The 13,567-nt window shown below is 43.7% G+C and overlaps 1 protein-coding gene across 5 annotated transcripts in view; it reads right to left on the reverse strand.

The window, feature by feature from the left end:
• LMO7 (LIM domain 7) overlaps window positions 1–13,567 on the reverse strand; it is a 193,121-nt gene that overhangs the window by 177,244 nt on the left and 2,310 nt on the right. The gene's annotated exons all lie outside the window — the stretch shown is intronic.

The following is a 13,567-nucleotide window of genomic DNA, read 5'->3' on the forward strand; positions in this document are numbered from 1 at the left end:
TGGCAAAGTTGCAATCGCTGGATGTATTTTGATAAAAGTACAACCCGCCCCAGACAGTTTTAACTCCTAACTCCTGTTTTCACCCGCCCTGAGACATGAATATCCCCTTGGCAGGGATTTGTACATATCGTTTAAGCAGATGTTTAAAGAATCAAGCCAAGAGCAAAACATAGGAACTGTTAAAAAGCCCACCCAGGCTTTACAACAGGGGTGAATGGCTTGATGGAGATACTTGAAGGTGATGTGTTGTCCTTTAGACTTTTTTTTTAAATCAACATCTGAGTTTTCTTCACTCAGCCCTCCCGGCTGTTCAACACACCATTATCCAATCCCAGGATATTTCTCCAGTTGATCTTGGCCCATAAGATGAGACCAAGCAGCCTTTCTCCTAGATTCTTCTCCTGTTTTGTCTTGACCGCTTTCTCAAAACAGACTGGACTGATGGAGCCCAAGAAAGATTTAAGGACAATGGAAAGTTCTTCATGCAGAATTAGGAACTCTGGGCAAGATGAATCTCTCGGTTTTTGGTTTTGTTTTAGCCTTGGAAGAAAAGCAAACCCTGAAAACACAGTAGAGGTCCTTAAGAGGCTTTTCAAGAGATCCTTAAAGCAAATTCCACAAATAGCAGCCTAACGCAGCTAACCTCGGCTGCTAACCTTAAGAGCAACTGTGTTTAAAACTTTAAAGGCCGTGCTTCCTAGAAGTTTATTCAGTGTGTGTGTGTGTGCGTGTGTGTGTGTGTGTGTATATATATATATATATATAGGTCTTTGGTTGTTCGGGTTTCTCCCGTGTAAAATTGGAAGTGTCTTGGCGATGTTTCGACGAAGTCTCATTCGTCATCTTCAGGCTTCAGCTTCGTGCTTCTGGGAGAGAAGTGCTTGCTCCCAGAAGCTGAAGCCTGAAGCACAAGCTGAAGCCTGAAGATGACGAATGAGACAGTTAGAACGCCAAGACACTTCAATTTTACACAGGAAACCAACAACAAAGACCTATACAAACACCAGTAAAACCTCAGAAAACAAATATATATATATATATATATATATATATATATATATATATGTATGTATGTATTATTCAGTGTGTGTGTGTGTGTGTGTGTGTGTGTGTGTGTGTATATATATATATATATATATATATATATATATATATATATATGTATGTATGTATGTATGTATGTATGTATGTATATGTATATGTATATGTATATGTATATGTATATGTACATGTATATGTATATGTATATGTATATGTATATATATATATAAATCTAGCAGGTTCTGACAGGTTCTGGAGAACCGGTAGCGGAAATTTTGAGTAGTTCAGAGAACCAGCAAATACCACCTCTGGCTGGCCACAGAGTGGGGTGGGAATGAAGATTGCAATATCCTTCCCCCAGGAGGGGAGGAAATGGGGATTTTGCAGTATCCTTCCCCTGCCACGCCCAACAAGCCACACCACGCCCAACAAGCCACAGAACCGGTAGTAAAAAAAAAATTGGATTTCACCAATGGTGTAAACTGAGTGGCACTCAGGAAAATCCAACAATTTGCTAAATCCTAAACTGATCGTAATCCAAAAATCAAGGCAAACCTCTCGACAGATCAAGCCAGGAGGTCTGTAAATAACCCTGATTAATAATGGTTAATCCCCTGGTTTGCAGAAGGAGCAGGCAGGAATCCCAAATTTGGTCATGATCTTAAAGAAGGTCTTCCATTTGGGTGAGAATTTGGGGGGATGGGAGGGGGGGAATGTGGAGACGGAATAAGTACATGAAGATTCTCGCTGGTTGTTGACTAAACAAGCTTCCTGCTTCTGATCCTCCTGCAAATTTTTGCAGAAACCATAATGCAGAAATGGACATTTCCATTTTTTTCTACTGATCATCTCGGCTTGCCTGAAGGAGCTGGCTATTTTCAGGTGGTTTGTCTGACGTTACAGTAATTTCTTTCAGATTTTTGGATAAACAGCCTCAAACTTTTACTTTTGACATTCACCAGATTATTATTATTATTATTTTTGGAAAGGCTATATTTTTCTTTCACGCAAACCGCATGGCTCTGGGGCAGTTGCCTAGCAACCATGGCAAAAATGATCCTTTTGCCGAAGGAAACAACAAAAAAAGCTTGTAAGAAATGTAGCCTTTTCTTCCAAAATTATTATGTCCCGGACCGATTGCAGACATGATCTCAGCTGCCCCTGGGAGACAGGGGAGCGGGGGATGGGGGGAAAGGCTGTTGAAATCACCCCATCGCTCACTTTTAACACGGTGCCAACCATAATGAAGAACCGTTGAGTGTGCAGGACACGTCCAGATTCAAACAGCAGAACCCACTTGAGGGAACTTCGGGAAACTCAACACCCTCACCGGTTTTTTTTAGAGAGTCGAACCGATGGTGCGGAAAAGGCTATTTTACAGCAATTCCTGCGTTTCCCCCCAATTCTAGGAGCGAATCTCCAGATGTAGCCATCCTCTTGTTTCCCATGGAAAGCTAGCATTCCTGGTGACCAAGCATCCATCAAAGATTGTCTGAAGTTTTTGCAACGCATTTGACTATTCAGACTTCAGATTTCCCCCCAACCCTCAAAGGCTGGGTCACAAGGCCATTTTCCAAGAAATAGGCTGGGAGGCTACTGACTCAATAGGCATTTCTCCCCACGCCAGACTTTCTACAGCCATGAAGCTACCAACCCTGAGTGAAGACAGGGAAGTATTTCAGGTCCAGCTCATCAGTATTCTCAACCTCTCGCTTATCTTGGGAAGGAGCTGCTAGTCAGGACCTTTAATGCAATCTAAGCAAGACACCCAAGATATTTGGATATAGGTAGTGTAGGAAGTTAGCATCCAACCCTCTCCTAGGAAAACGAAATATTCTAGGAAATATTAAAAAGGGAGAATATTATATTTCCCTGGATGAGAAATGGAGAAACATGTTTTTTTTAAGGCAGGAAGCAGTCACACTCTTAGTTAGTCCCTACCCTCCTCAACAGCCCACAGCAGATGTCAGCACTTAAGAGATAAAGAGATAGCTAGGTCTATTCATAAGCAAATGCCCTCACCCAAGAACTAACAAAGGTAGGATTAGCCCTCCACCCATCTAGCAACAGAGCTCACCACATGGCACCTGGGGAGATTGCATCACTCAGCAAGAGTCAACCAAGCTTGGGACTCAAAAGACAACTTACAAAGTTACCCCTGCATGGCCCCATGGGAGTCTGACAACCAATCAGAATACAAGCTCAAATTCAAAGCCCAACAGAGGGTATAAATCTCTCTCTCTCTCTTTCTCTCTTTCACCAATGTGCCTTTTTTTGCCCAGGATAGCAATCCATGTAGTCCTGTCCACCATTAAACCATCTTTGCAATCAGCCACCATGTTTCCAGTGTCTTTCTTCGTCACTTGGAACTGAACCCAGATGGACATTTCTTCCAACAGTAGTCCTTGACGTACAACCACAAATCGAGCCCAAAATTTCTGTTGCTAAGAGAGACATTGGTTAAATGAGTTTTGCTCAATTTTATGACTTTTCTTGCCACACTGGTTTTGGGAACCATTGCAGTTATTAATTTAGTAACCTGGTTGTTAAGCGAATCACGTTTCCCACTCAACTTTGCTTGTCAGAAGGTCGTAAAAGGGTATCACACAACCTTGGGACACTGCAACCGTCATAAATATGAATCAATTGGCAAACATCTGAATTTGGATCATGGGACCAGGGGATGCCACAATGGTGTGAAAAATGGTCATAACTCACTTTTTTTCAGGGCCGTTGTAAATCTGAATGGCCACTTAATGAACTGTTGTAAGTCGAGGACTGCCTCTCCTACTTGCTTTTCAAAAGGCAACTGGACTTTCTTTGTTTTTCCTTGAAGGCGTGTCGCTTCTCATCCAAGAAGCTTCTTCAATTCTGACTGAAGAAGAACTGAAGAAGCTTCTTGGATGAGAAGCGAAACGTCTTCAAGGAAAAAACAGAGAAAGTCCAGCTGCCTTTTCAAAAAAAGCACCTTTGGGACAACCATGACCTGGGTGACTGAAAACCTCCATAGACAGGAGGGCACCTAGCAGGGGTGAGATTCAGCAGGTTCTGGAGAACCGGTAGCGGAAATTTTGAATAGTTCGGAAAACCAGCAAATACCACATCTGGCTGGCCCCACCCCCATCTAGTCTCTGCCTCCCTAGTCCCAGCTGATCGGGAGGAAATGGGGATTTTGCAGTGGGGAGGGAATCAAGATTTTGCAATATCCTTCCCCTACAGTGGGGTGGGAATGGAGATTTTGCAATATCCTTCCCCTGCCACACCCACCGAACCAGTAGTGAAAAAAAAATTGAATTTTACCACTGGCCCCTGAGGCTTTTCTGTAGTCTTTATCTTCCTCAACATTTCTCTCAGGCCTTTTGGAAAGAAACCAGTCCTTCTGTGCCTTCAGCATCTCAAAAAAGTGGTTTCCTGGGCCATCTCTGCTCTCTCTTTGAAGTCATGTTGATGGTTTGGGATGGCTCTGTTCCAACCAGCCCAACATCAGAGCATCAAAGATTCAACTGCCAGCTGGGAACATTTGCATGGCTCCAGGCATTTCCTGATTTTGCCACCTAATGATCTTCCTACTTTTCTTTCCAAGCCAAGGAGTGCTTTCCAAAGTCCCCCTTCTGAAAGTCCAAAATCACACCGAGAAAAGGGAAGGCCTATAACTAACAGACATGGGGAAAGACTTATGGCTCCTCTCTAGTGTTTGTGTTTCCGTTGTTGTAGACTTGTTCAAGAAAAGAATTCGCTTCAGATTTAGGGATTAGGATATTGTCGCTGATTCCCAGATGGATTGATCTGATCTAACACCCTCCTGTGATAGCAGCATCATAGTACAGAAATACTTAAACTAGTTGTCAAAGAGGTTGTCACAAAAATGTCTGGTTGAGTCAAATAAGAGTCAGCTAAAGAAAGATAATTTTTTTTTTGTCCCAAAAGTGTGGTCCCAAAGCATCTCAAACTGAAACGCCTTCAAATAAAAACAAAGACAGTCCAGTTGCCTCTTGAAAAAGCACCTTTGATAGAGAAGGGTGTGGCTTGGTGGGCGTGGCATGGTTTGGTGGGCGTGGCATGGTGGGCATGGCAGGGGAAGGTTACTGCAAAATCTCCATTTCCTCCCAATCAGCTGGAACTTGGCAGGCAGAGAATAAATGGAATTTTTATACCGGTTCTCCGAACTGCTCAAAATTTCCGCTACCGGTTCTCCAGAACTGGTCAGAACCTACTGAAACCCACCTCTGCTGCAGGGTTAGGGTTAGGATTAGGGTTGGCTAGTTTGGCTAGTCTAAAGAAAAGAAGAATTAGGGGTGACATGATAGCAGGATTCCAGTATTCAGGGGGCTGCCACAAAGAAGATGGGGGGGCGTCAAATTATTCTATAAAGCACCAGAGAGCAGGACAAGAAACAATGGATGGAAACTAACCAAAGAGAGAAACAACCTGGAATTAAGGAGAAACTTCCTAACAGTGAGGACAATTAACCAGTGGAATAGCTTGCCTTCAGAAATTGTGGGCGCTCCATCACCGGAAGTTTTTGAAGAAACTAGACAGCCACTTATCTGAAATAGTATAGGTTCTCCTGCTTGAGCAGGGGGCTGGATTAGAAGACCTCTTAAGATTCTATTCTATTCTATTCTATTCTATTCTATTCTATTCTATTCTATTCTATTCTATTCTATTCTATTCTATTCTATTCTATTCTACTCTACTCTACTCTACTCCACCCCACTTCTCCATTCCATTCCATTCCATTCTATATTGTAATTACTCCTGCAGTCAACTCTTGCCATTACATCTAAACATTGCAGTGTTTAGAGTAAAATAAAATGTGTTTCCTACTCTGAGCTCCACGATGGGAATTCTCTCCGCTTCTTTTTCTTTAAACTCACACGCTTATGTTTTCCTTTTCCTATTTCAAATGGCGCTGCCATCCCTCGTCTGCATTACAGGCAGTGGAAAAGAGGAATGACTGTAGAGGCCCATTTCAAAGAATGTGTTATCCATCAAGAAGACTCATGGTTTAGATTCTAGTCTTAAAATACATTTTCTTTAAGTATCAAGGCTATCAACTTACACAAACTGCTCTGGGTTGAAAGGATTACAATAAACATTGGAAATGCGGCCGCTGCAAGGCAGACAATTTAAAGCAGAGGCTGTATAAAAATAATTCTGGCTTCAGCACACGCAGGCATCTCTAGTGCTGCTATTCACTCCATTGCTTTGGGGTGTTTTTTTGCTTTATACTTACGGAATGTAAAGTTTGATGCAGAAGATTAAAGTGACCAGTAAAATAGGCATTGCAATCTTTCCACCAGGGAAAAAGTCGGCGGGGAGGCGGGGAGATCTTCCCACAGATGTTCTCGCTGCTGGCTAAGGAGTGTTTGACAGATGCAACAGTCTCTGCCATGGGCTGGGGGCAACAGAGAAAAGGAGAAGGGTCTTCTAACCCCCCTCCCCAGAAAACCAGGGTTCTGTTGGAGGTGGGAAGATCTTTTGCAGTCAGACCGGTTCCTAACCAGGTAGCCACTCTTTCAGGGCACCAATTTGCAAACCATGTAGAAAACCACGACCAACATCAATAGCAACAGCACTTAGACTTATATACCGCTTCACAGTGCTTTACAGCCCCTCTCTAAGCGGTTTACAGAATCAGCATATTGCCCCCAACAATCTAAGGCCTCATTGTACCCACCTCGGAAGGATGGAAGTCAACCTTGAGTCGGTCAGGATCGAACTCCTGGCCGTGGGAAGAGTCAGCCAGCAACTCTGCATTCTAACCATCAAGCCACCACGACCCATTCCAAATGGCCTTGTATTTTCCCTATTATTTAATCAATGCCCTTTAATTAACAAATTGTCTCTCTGTCACACAGTATTGAACTGTGTAATACTAGTGCCCAGGAGTATTTAGGTGTCCAACTCCTTAGTCGTGGTGGGGCAGCGGTTAGAATTCAGTATTGCAAGCTAACTCTGCACACAGCCAGGAGTTCGACCCTGACCGGCTCAAGATTGACTCAGCCTTCCATCCTTCCAGCATACTCCCCCCAACAATCTGGGTCCTCATTTTACTGACCTCGGAAGGATGGAAAGCTGAATCAAACTTGAGCTGGTCAGGATCAAACTTCTGGCAGTGGGCAGAGTCGACCTGCATTCTAACTACTGAGCCACAATGGCTTGGAGCAATTAAATGCTAAGTAGCTGGCACCCAGAGCCAACTTTTTAAAGTAAGATATCTGCCCCTTGCTTTGCAGTTGAATTTTGCATTACATTCAGCTTCTGGACACTTTTTTTCAGTTAGAGCCCCGAAGACATAATAGAATAGAATAGAATAGAATTTTATTGGCCAAGTGTGATTGGACACACAAGGAATTTGTCTTGGTGCATATGCTCTCAGTGTACATAAAAGAAAAGATACGTTCATCAAGGTACAACATTTACAACACAATTGATGGTCAATATATCAATATAAATCATAAGGATTGCCAGCAACAAGTTATAGTCATACAGTCATAAGTGGAAAGAGATTGGTGATGGGAACTATGAGACGATTAATAGTAGTGCAGATTCAGTAAATAGTTTGACAGTGTTGAGGGAATTATTTGTTTAGCAGAGTGATGGCCTTCAGGAAGAAACTGTTCTTGTGTCTAGTTGTTCTGGTGTGCAGTGCTCTATAGTGTCGTTTTGAGGGTAGGAGTTGAAACAGTTTATGTCCAGGATGTGAGGGATCTGTAAATATTTTCACGGCCCTCTTCTTGATTCGTGCAGTATACAGGTCCTCAATGGAAGGCAGGTTGGTAGCAATTATTTTTTCTGCAGTTCTAATTATCCTCTGAAGTCTGTGTCTTTCTTGTTGGGTTGCAGAACCAAACCAGACAGTTATAGAGGTGCAAATGACAGACTCAATAATTCCTCTGTAGAACTGAATCAGTAGCTCCTTGGGCAGTTTGAGCTTACTGAGTTGGTGCAGAAAGAACATTCTTTGTTGTCCTTTTTTAATGATGTTTTTGATGTTAGGTGTCCATTTTAGATCTTGCGATATGATAGAATCTAGAAATTTGAAGGTTTCTACTATTGATACTGTGTTGTCTAGTATTGTGAGAGGTGGAAGTATGGAAGGGTCCCCCTAAAGTCTACCACCATTTCTCCGGTTTTGAGTGTGTTCAGTTCCAGATTGTTTTGGTTGCACCACAAGGCTAATCATTCGACCTCTTGTCTATATGCGGATTCGTCATTGTCTCGAATGAGACCAATCACTGTTGTGTCATCTGCAAACTTCAGTAGCTTAACAGATGGATCATTGGAGATGCAGTCATTGGTATACAGAGAGAAGAGAAGTGGGGAGAGCACACAGCCTTGGGGGGCCCCTGTGCTAATTGTACAGGTATTTGATGTGATCTTGCTTAGCTTCACCTGCTGCTTCCTGTTTGTTAGGAAGCTTGTGATCCACTTACAAGTCTGTTCCGGTACCTGTAGCTGGTTTAGCTTAGTTAGAAGAATGTCTGGAATGATGGTATTGAATGCTGAACTAAAGTCTACAAAAAGGACCCTTGCATAGGTCTTTGGAGACTCAAGATGTTGTAGGATGTAGTGCAGAGCCATATTAACAGCATCATCTGTTGATCTATTTGCTCGGTATGCAAATTGCAAGGGGTCTAACAGCGGATCCGTGATGGTTTTCAAGTAGGAAAGCACTAGCCTTTCAAAGGTTTTCATGACTACAGATGTTAAAGCAACTGGTCTGTAGTCATTCAGTTCCTTGATGGTGGGCTTCTTCGGCACTGGGATGATGGTAGAGCGTTTGAAGCAAGAAGGAACATAACACATCTCTAGTGATTTATTGAAAATATGGGTGAAGATGGGGGCCAATTGGTCAGCACAGACTTTTAAGCAAGAAGGAGTTATCTTGTCTGGGCCTGGAGCTTTTCCTGGCTTTTGTCTGTGAAATAGGTCCTGCACTTCCTTTTCTGTGATCACTAGGGGTTGTGAACCCAATGAAATGGTGTTAGTTGTAGGAGGAGGAGTAACCCGCAGGAGATCTTAAGGAGATCTTAAGGAGCGATATAGGAAAGGGGCAGACAACCTCTGCCAAGTTCAACCATCAACCAGGTGATGGCTGGTGCATGAGACACAATTGTGCAAAGGTCAGGTCTCAGTCCAGCTGCCACTCATACATAGCAAATCAAGATCAAGGGAATCTTTCTGCCTACAAGCCGGGTTTTTCAGGGGAGAACGAGCCTTGTTTCCTTCTTAGCATCAGTATCAGGAGGCTGTGAGCTCGATCCTGGGTAGAGGCATATATTTCTCTCTCTGAGTGCAATGAGAATATATCTGCTGAATAAAACTCTGCAACGGTGACAGGAAGGGCATCCGGCCATTAAAAAACTCTGCTAGCTCTATTCAGTTGCCCAGACTCCACCCCACAAGGGATTCTGGGATCATTAAAAGAAGATGATGACGATCAGTATCTCTATGTTTCATTTGCTTCCCTCATCTAGACCCCTTTTAAATTTCTCGAGCTTGATTGTTTTCCTGCAGGCGTTTCATTACCCAAACTAGCTAGCGCTGATGATGTTACCTAGTTTGGTTAAAGAAACGTCCGCAAGAAAACCATCAAGCTCAGAGACGACCAGGGACCCATCATTTTCAACCCTGAGCTGCAAATATTCTCCTTTAAGGAGAAAACTGCAGAAAGTGGCGTAAGGCACAGCAGTCACTCTGGTGACTTCTATAAGATGGGGAAAGACTTAACAAGAATAAGCCTATTAAGCGGCATTAGCCGTGATGGATAAATTAATCCTTTAAATTGAAAAGAAGTTTGTATCAGAGGAAAAACAAGGAAAGAGTTTTATACCGAGACATCCAATTAGCTGATTTCCATTACTGGCTGATTTCTGCGGCCAAAGTTTCAGTAACTTTTAACTGCTAGACTTAACAAAAGCGTCAGTCTGAAGCGACTGTGAGAAACTATGTTTCAGCCCCAGCTCTGCGACGGTACTTGGGGCTGCCATTCATGTGGGGATCGCCATTCCGCTGCAGCACACTTTTGCCGATGACCCTTACTGTGTGTCTGCTCTCCTGGGTCATCAGCCCCGAGGCATGCCATTCACTTTGACTTCCCAGCTGCATGCTAGATGTGTTGTGGTCCGCCAGCAACCTGCGGAGCTGGCAATGGAGTCAGACACAGATGAGGCTGAGGAAGAACATGGGCCAGTCCTGGAGGCTGGGGAAGGGATGGATGAGGGCTGTGCGTCGGAGGCAGAGGTGGGGCCAGGGCCATCAGGGAGCGAGATGCGGATTCCGGAGCCTCCAGAGGCTGAAAATAGTGAGGCAGAGGAACAGAAGGAGCCTGTTCCTAGTGCACGCATGAGAAGAGCTGCCAGAAGGCAAGAGCAGATCAAGCAAAGAGGACAACTGGGGAGTAAGGCCAAGAGATGATTGGCCCCTCCCATAAGGCTTAAAAGACCAGCAACACCGTTTGGGCTCTTTGCCGGAAAGCAACATTGATAGCTTCGTCTTCTTGCATTTATTTTTGTATCGGTGACTTCTGAACTTTTGCCATGAAAGGCCTTTGGCAGTTTGCCTGATTAGACCAAGGTTGGTGATAAGTCTGAGGAATTGTGTTGGGAGGAATTTGCTTTGATTTAGTTTGGACTACGCTGAGAATGAGTTAATTCTCAGCTGTTCTAATAACGTTTGTTTGTTTTTACACTGACTGAGTTTCCTACTACCTACTTGGGCCTGGGTCACAACAAGATGACGTCAGGGTCATGCACTGAAGCAGTTTATCAACCTTATCATTAAAAGGTGATGGGGAGTACCAGCTCCAACAAAAGTTCCTTTCTGTAACAATTTAAGGTGGTCAGTTAGTACCGATATCAGGATAAACAGACTTGGTTACTGCTTTTGTGTACTGAGGTTTATTTTTCCAGTCTTTATGGAACCTGACACTATGTTCTGTGCCACTTGTTTGGAAAACAAACATCTCTGCTATCCCTTTGAGAAGTTCAGCTTTCTCCCAATCACTAAGATGATTAAAGGCTTGGAGACTAAAATATATGAAGAATGGGTGCAGGATTTGATGTATGGCTAGTATAGAGAAAAGAAGGACCAGAGATGAGATGATAGTGGTGTTCCAGTATTTGAGGGGCTGCCACAAAGAAGAGGAAGGCAACTTATTTTCCAAAGCACCAGAAGGCAAGACAAGAAACAATGGATGGAAACTAACCAAGGAGAGAAGCAACCTGGAATTATTATTATTATTATTATTATTATTTATTCGATTTTTATACCGCCCTTCTCCCGAAGGACTCAGGGTGGTGTACAGCCAAAATAAAACAAGCAATATAATATACAATTAAAACCCAATTTAAAAAACTTATTACACCAATTAGCCTAAGACTTTAAAACATATAAAACTAAAAACCCATTTAAAATTCATAATAAAAATTTAAAACCCAATAAAAACCCAATAAAATTCAAGCCAGCCCCGCGCGAATAAATAGATGTGTTTTCAATTCACGGCGAAAGGTCCGAAGGTCAGGTATTTGGCGTAAACCAGGGGGAAGTTCATTCCAGAGGGTAGGAGCCCCCACAGAGAAGGATCTTCCCCTGGGGGCCGCCAGCCGACATTGTTTGGCAGACGGCACCCTGAGAAGTCCCTCTCTGTGTGAGCGTACGGGTCGGTGGGAGGCAAAAGGTAACAGCAGGCGGTCCCGTAAGTAATTAAGGAGAAACTTCCTAACAGTGAGGACAATTAACCAGGGGAACGTTTTGCCTTCGGAAGTTGTGGATGCTCCATCACTGGAGATTTTTTAAAAAAGAGAGACTGGATAGCCACTTGCCTGAAATGGTATAGGGTCTCCTGCTTAAGCAAAGGGATCTAGAAGATCTCCAAGGTCCCTTCCAGCTCTATTCTGATTACTAACAGTGAGAATAATTAAACAACCAGCAAAAAAAGCTTGCCTTCAGAAGTTGTGGCTGTTTTACATGTTCAGACATCGGCTGCTGCAAAGAAGAGGGGGGGATCAATCTATTTTCCAAAGCATCTGAAGGCATAACAAGAAACAATGAATGGTAACTAATCAAGGATGAAGCAACCTAGAACTAAGGAGAAATTTCCTAACAGTTTTTTTTTTTATTTGCGTTTATATCCCACCCTTCTCCGAAGACTCAGGGCGGCTTACACTGTGTTTAGCAATAGTCTTCATTCTATTTGTATATTTATATACAAAGTCAACTTATTGCCCACAACAATCTGGGTCCTCATTTTACCTACCTTACAAAGGATGGAAGGCTGAGTCAACCTTGGGCCTGGTGGGACTAGAACCTGCAGTAATTGCAGGTTCTGCTGTTAATAACAGACTGCATTAGCAGTCTGAGCCACAGAGGCCCCTGCACAGTGAGAACAATTAACCAGTGGAAGAGCTGGCCTTCAGAAGTTGTGGGGGCTCCATCACTGGAGACTTTTAAAAAAAGTTTGGAGAGCCACTTGTCTGGAATAGGCCCCAGGGTCTCCTGTTTGAGCAGGGAGTTGGACTAAAAGACCTCCAAGGTCCCTCCCAGCTCGATTCAGATTCAGTCCTGTTTCCCACATTCTGTTAGTTGCAGTCCCAACAGATCTTCAGATTACAAGAGAGCCGTTTAAGAAAAGTTGGCCCCAGCAAGCCTCTCTCAGGAATCCAGACGCAGTTTAAGAGTAGAAGGATGGGATTTCCCCTCTCAGCAGCCTTGGGAAATGCCTTCCCTTGTCAAGGAAAGTTTTCACCTCAGGCCAAAACATTCTCTAGGAAGCTGCCATTTCCTCTTGGAAATACTGGCCGTGATTAGAATTTAATGGTGCAGTCTGGTTCCCAGCACACCTGTGGCGGCGGCAGCAACAACATAGGAAGCCTGGATCTGCGCTTCCCAGACAAGAGACCATAAATACAAACTTTATTTCAAAGTCTCTGCGTTGAGAGCTCGGCTTGCCAAAACAGGCTAAGGGACAAGAGCGGCACTTAAAATTCCAGAATATCCACTTCTCTGACAAAACCCTAGAGAAAATAGCTTCAGATCTATTATTGTTCTTTTTTTGACAAAACTGCACCCTGTAACTTCCAAAGTTTGCGTGTTCAAGGCTTAGCGAGACGAGATGAGAAATCTGGTGACATCGCGTTCAAAGCAAGCCCAAAGACCGCAAGGCCTGTGGTGTGAAATTAATCTGACATGGTGGCTCAGTGGCTAAGACACTGAGCTTGTCGATCAGAAAGGTCAGAAATTTGGCGGTTCGAATCCCTAGTTGTTCTGTCCCCACTCGCCTCCCTCCGAGCGATGGCTTAATTAGCCAGCACTATCAGCTCTGGCAGCAAACTAGCGAGCGCATGCCAAGTGTCTCTGTTATCTCCCTTGATGCCGATGAGTCACCCAGGAACAAACAGTACTTCAGCTCTTAGTTAAGCAGTTGATTTGCCTGCTACGAAGAGGCACAGCAGCTCTTGCTGCCTTTATATCCTGTGGGGTGTGGCTCCATGACCCAGCACCTCCTAGGCCTGCCCCACCC

Source organism: Ahaetulla prasina, chromosome 5, assembly GCF_028640845.1.
Source record: "Ahaetulla prasina isolate Xishuangbanna chromosome 5, ASM2864084v1, whole genome shotgun sequence".
In the NCBI taxonomy this organism is placed as follows: domain Eukaryota; kingdom Metazoa; phylum Chordata; class Lepidosauria; order Squamata; family Colubridae; genus Ahaetulla; species Ahaetulla prasina.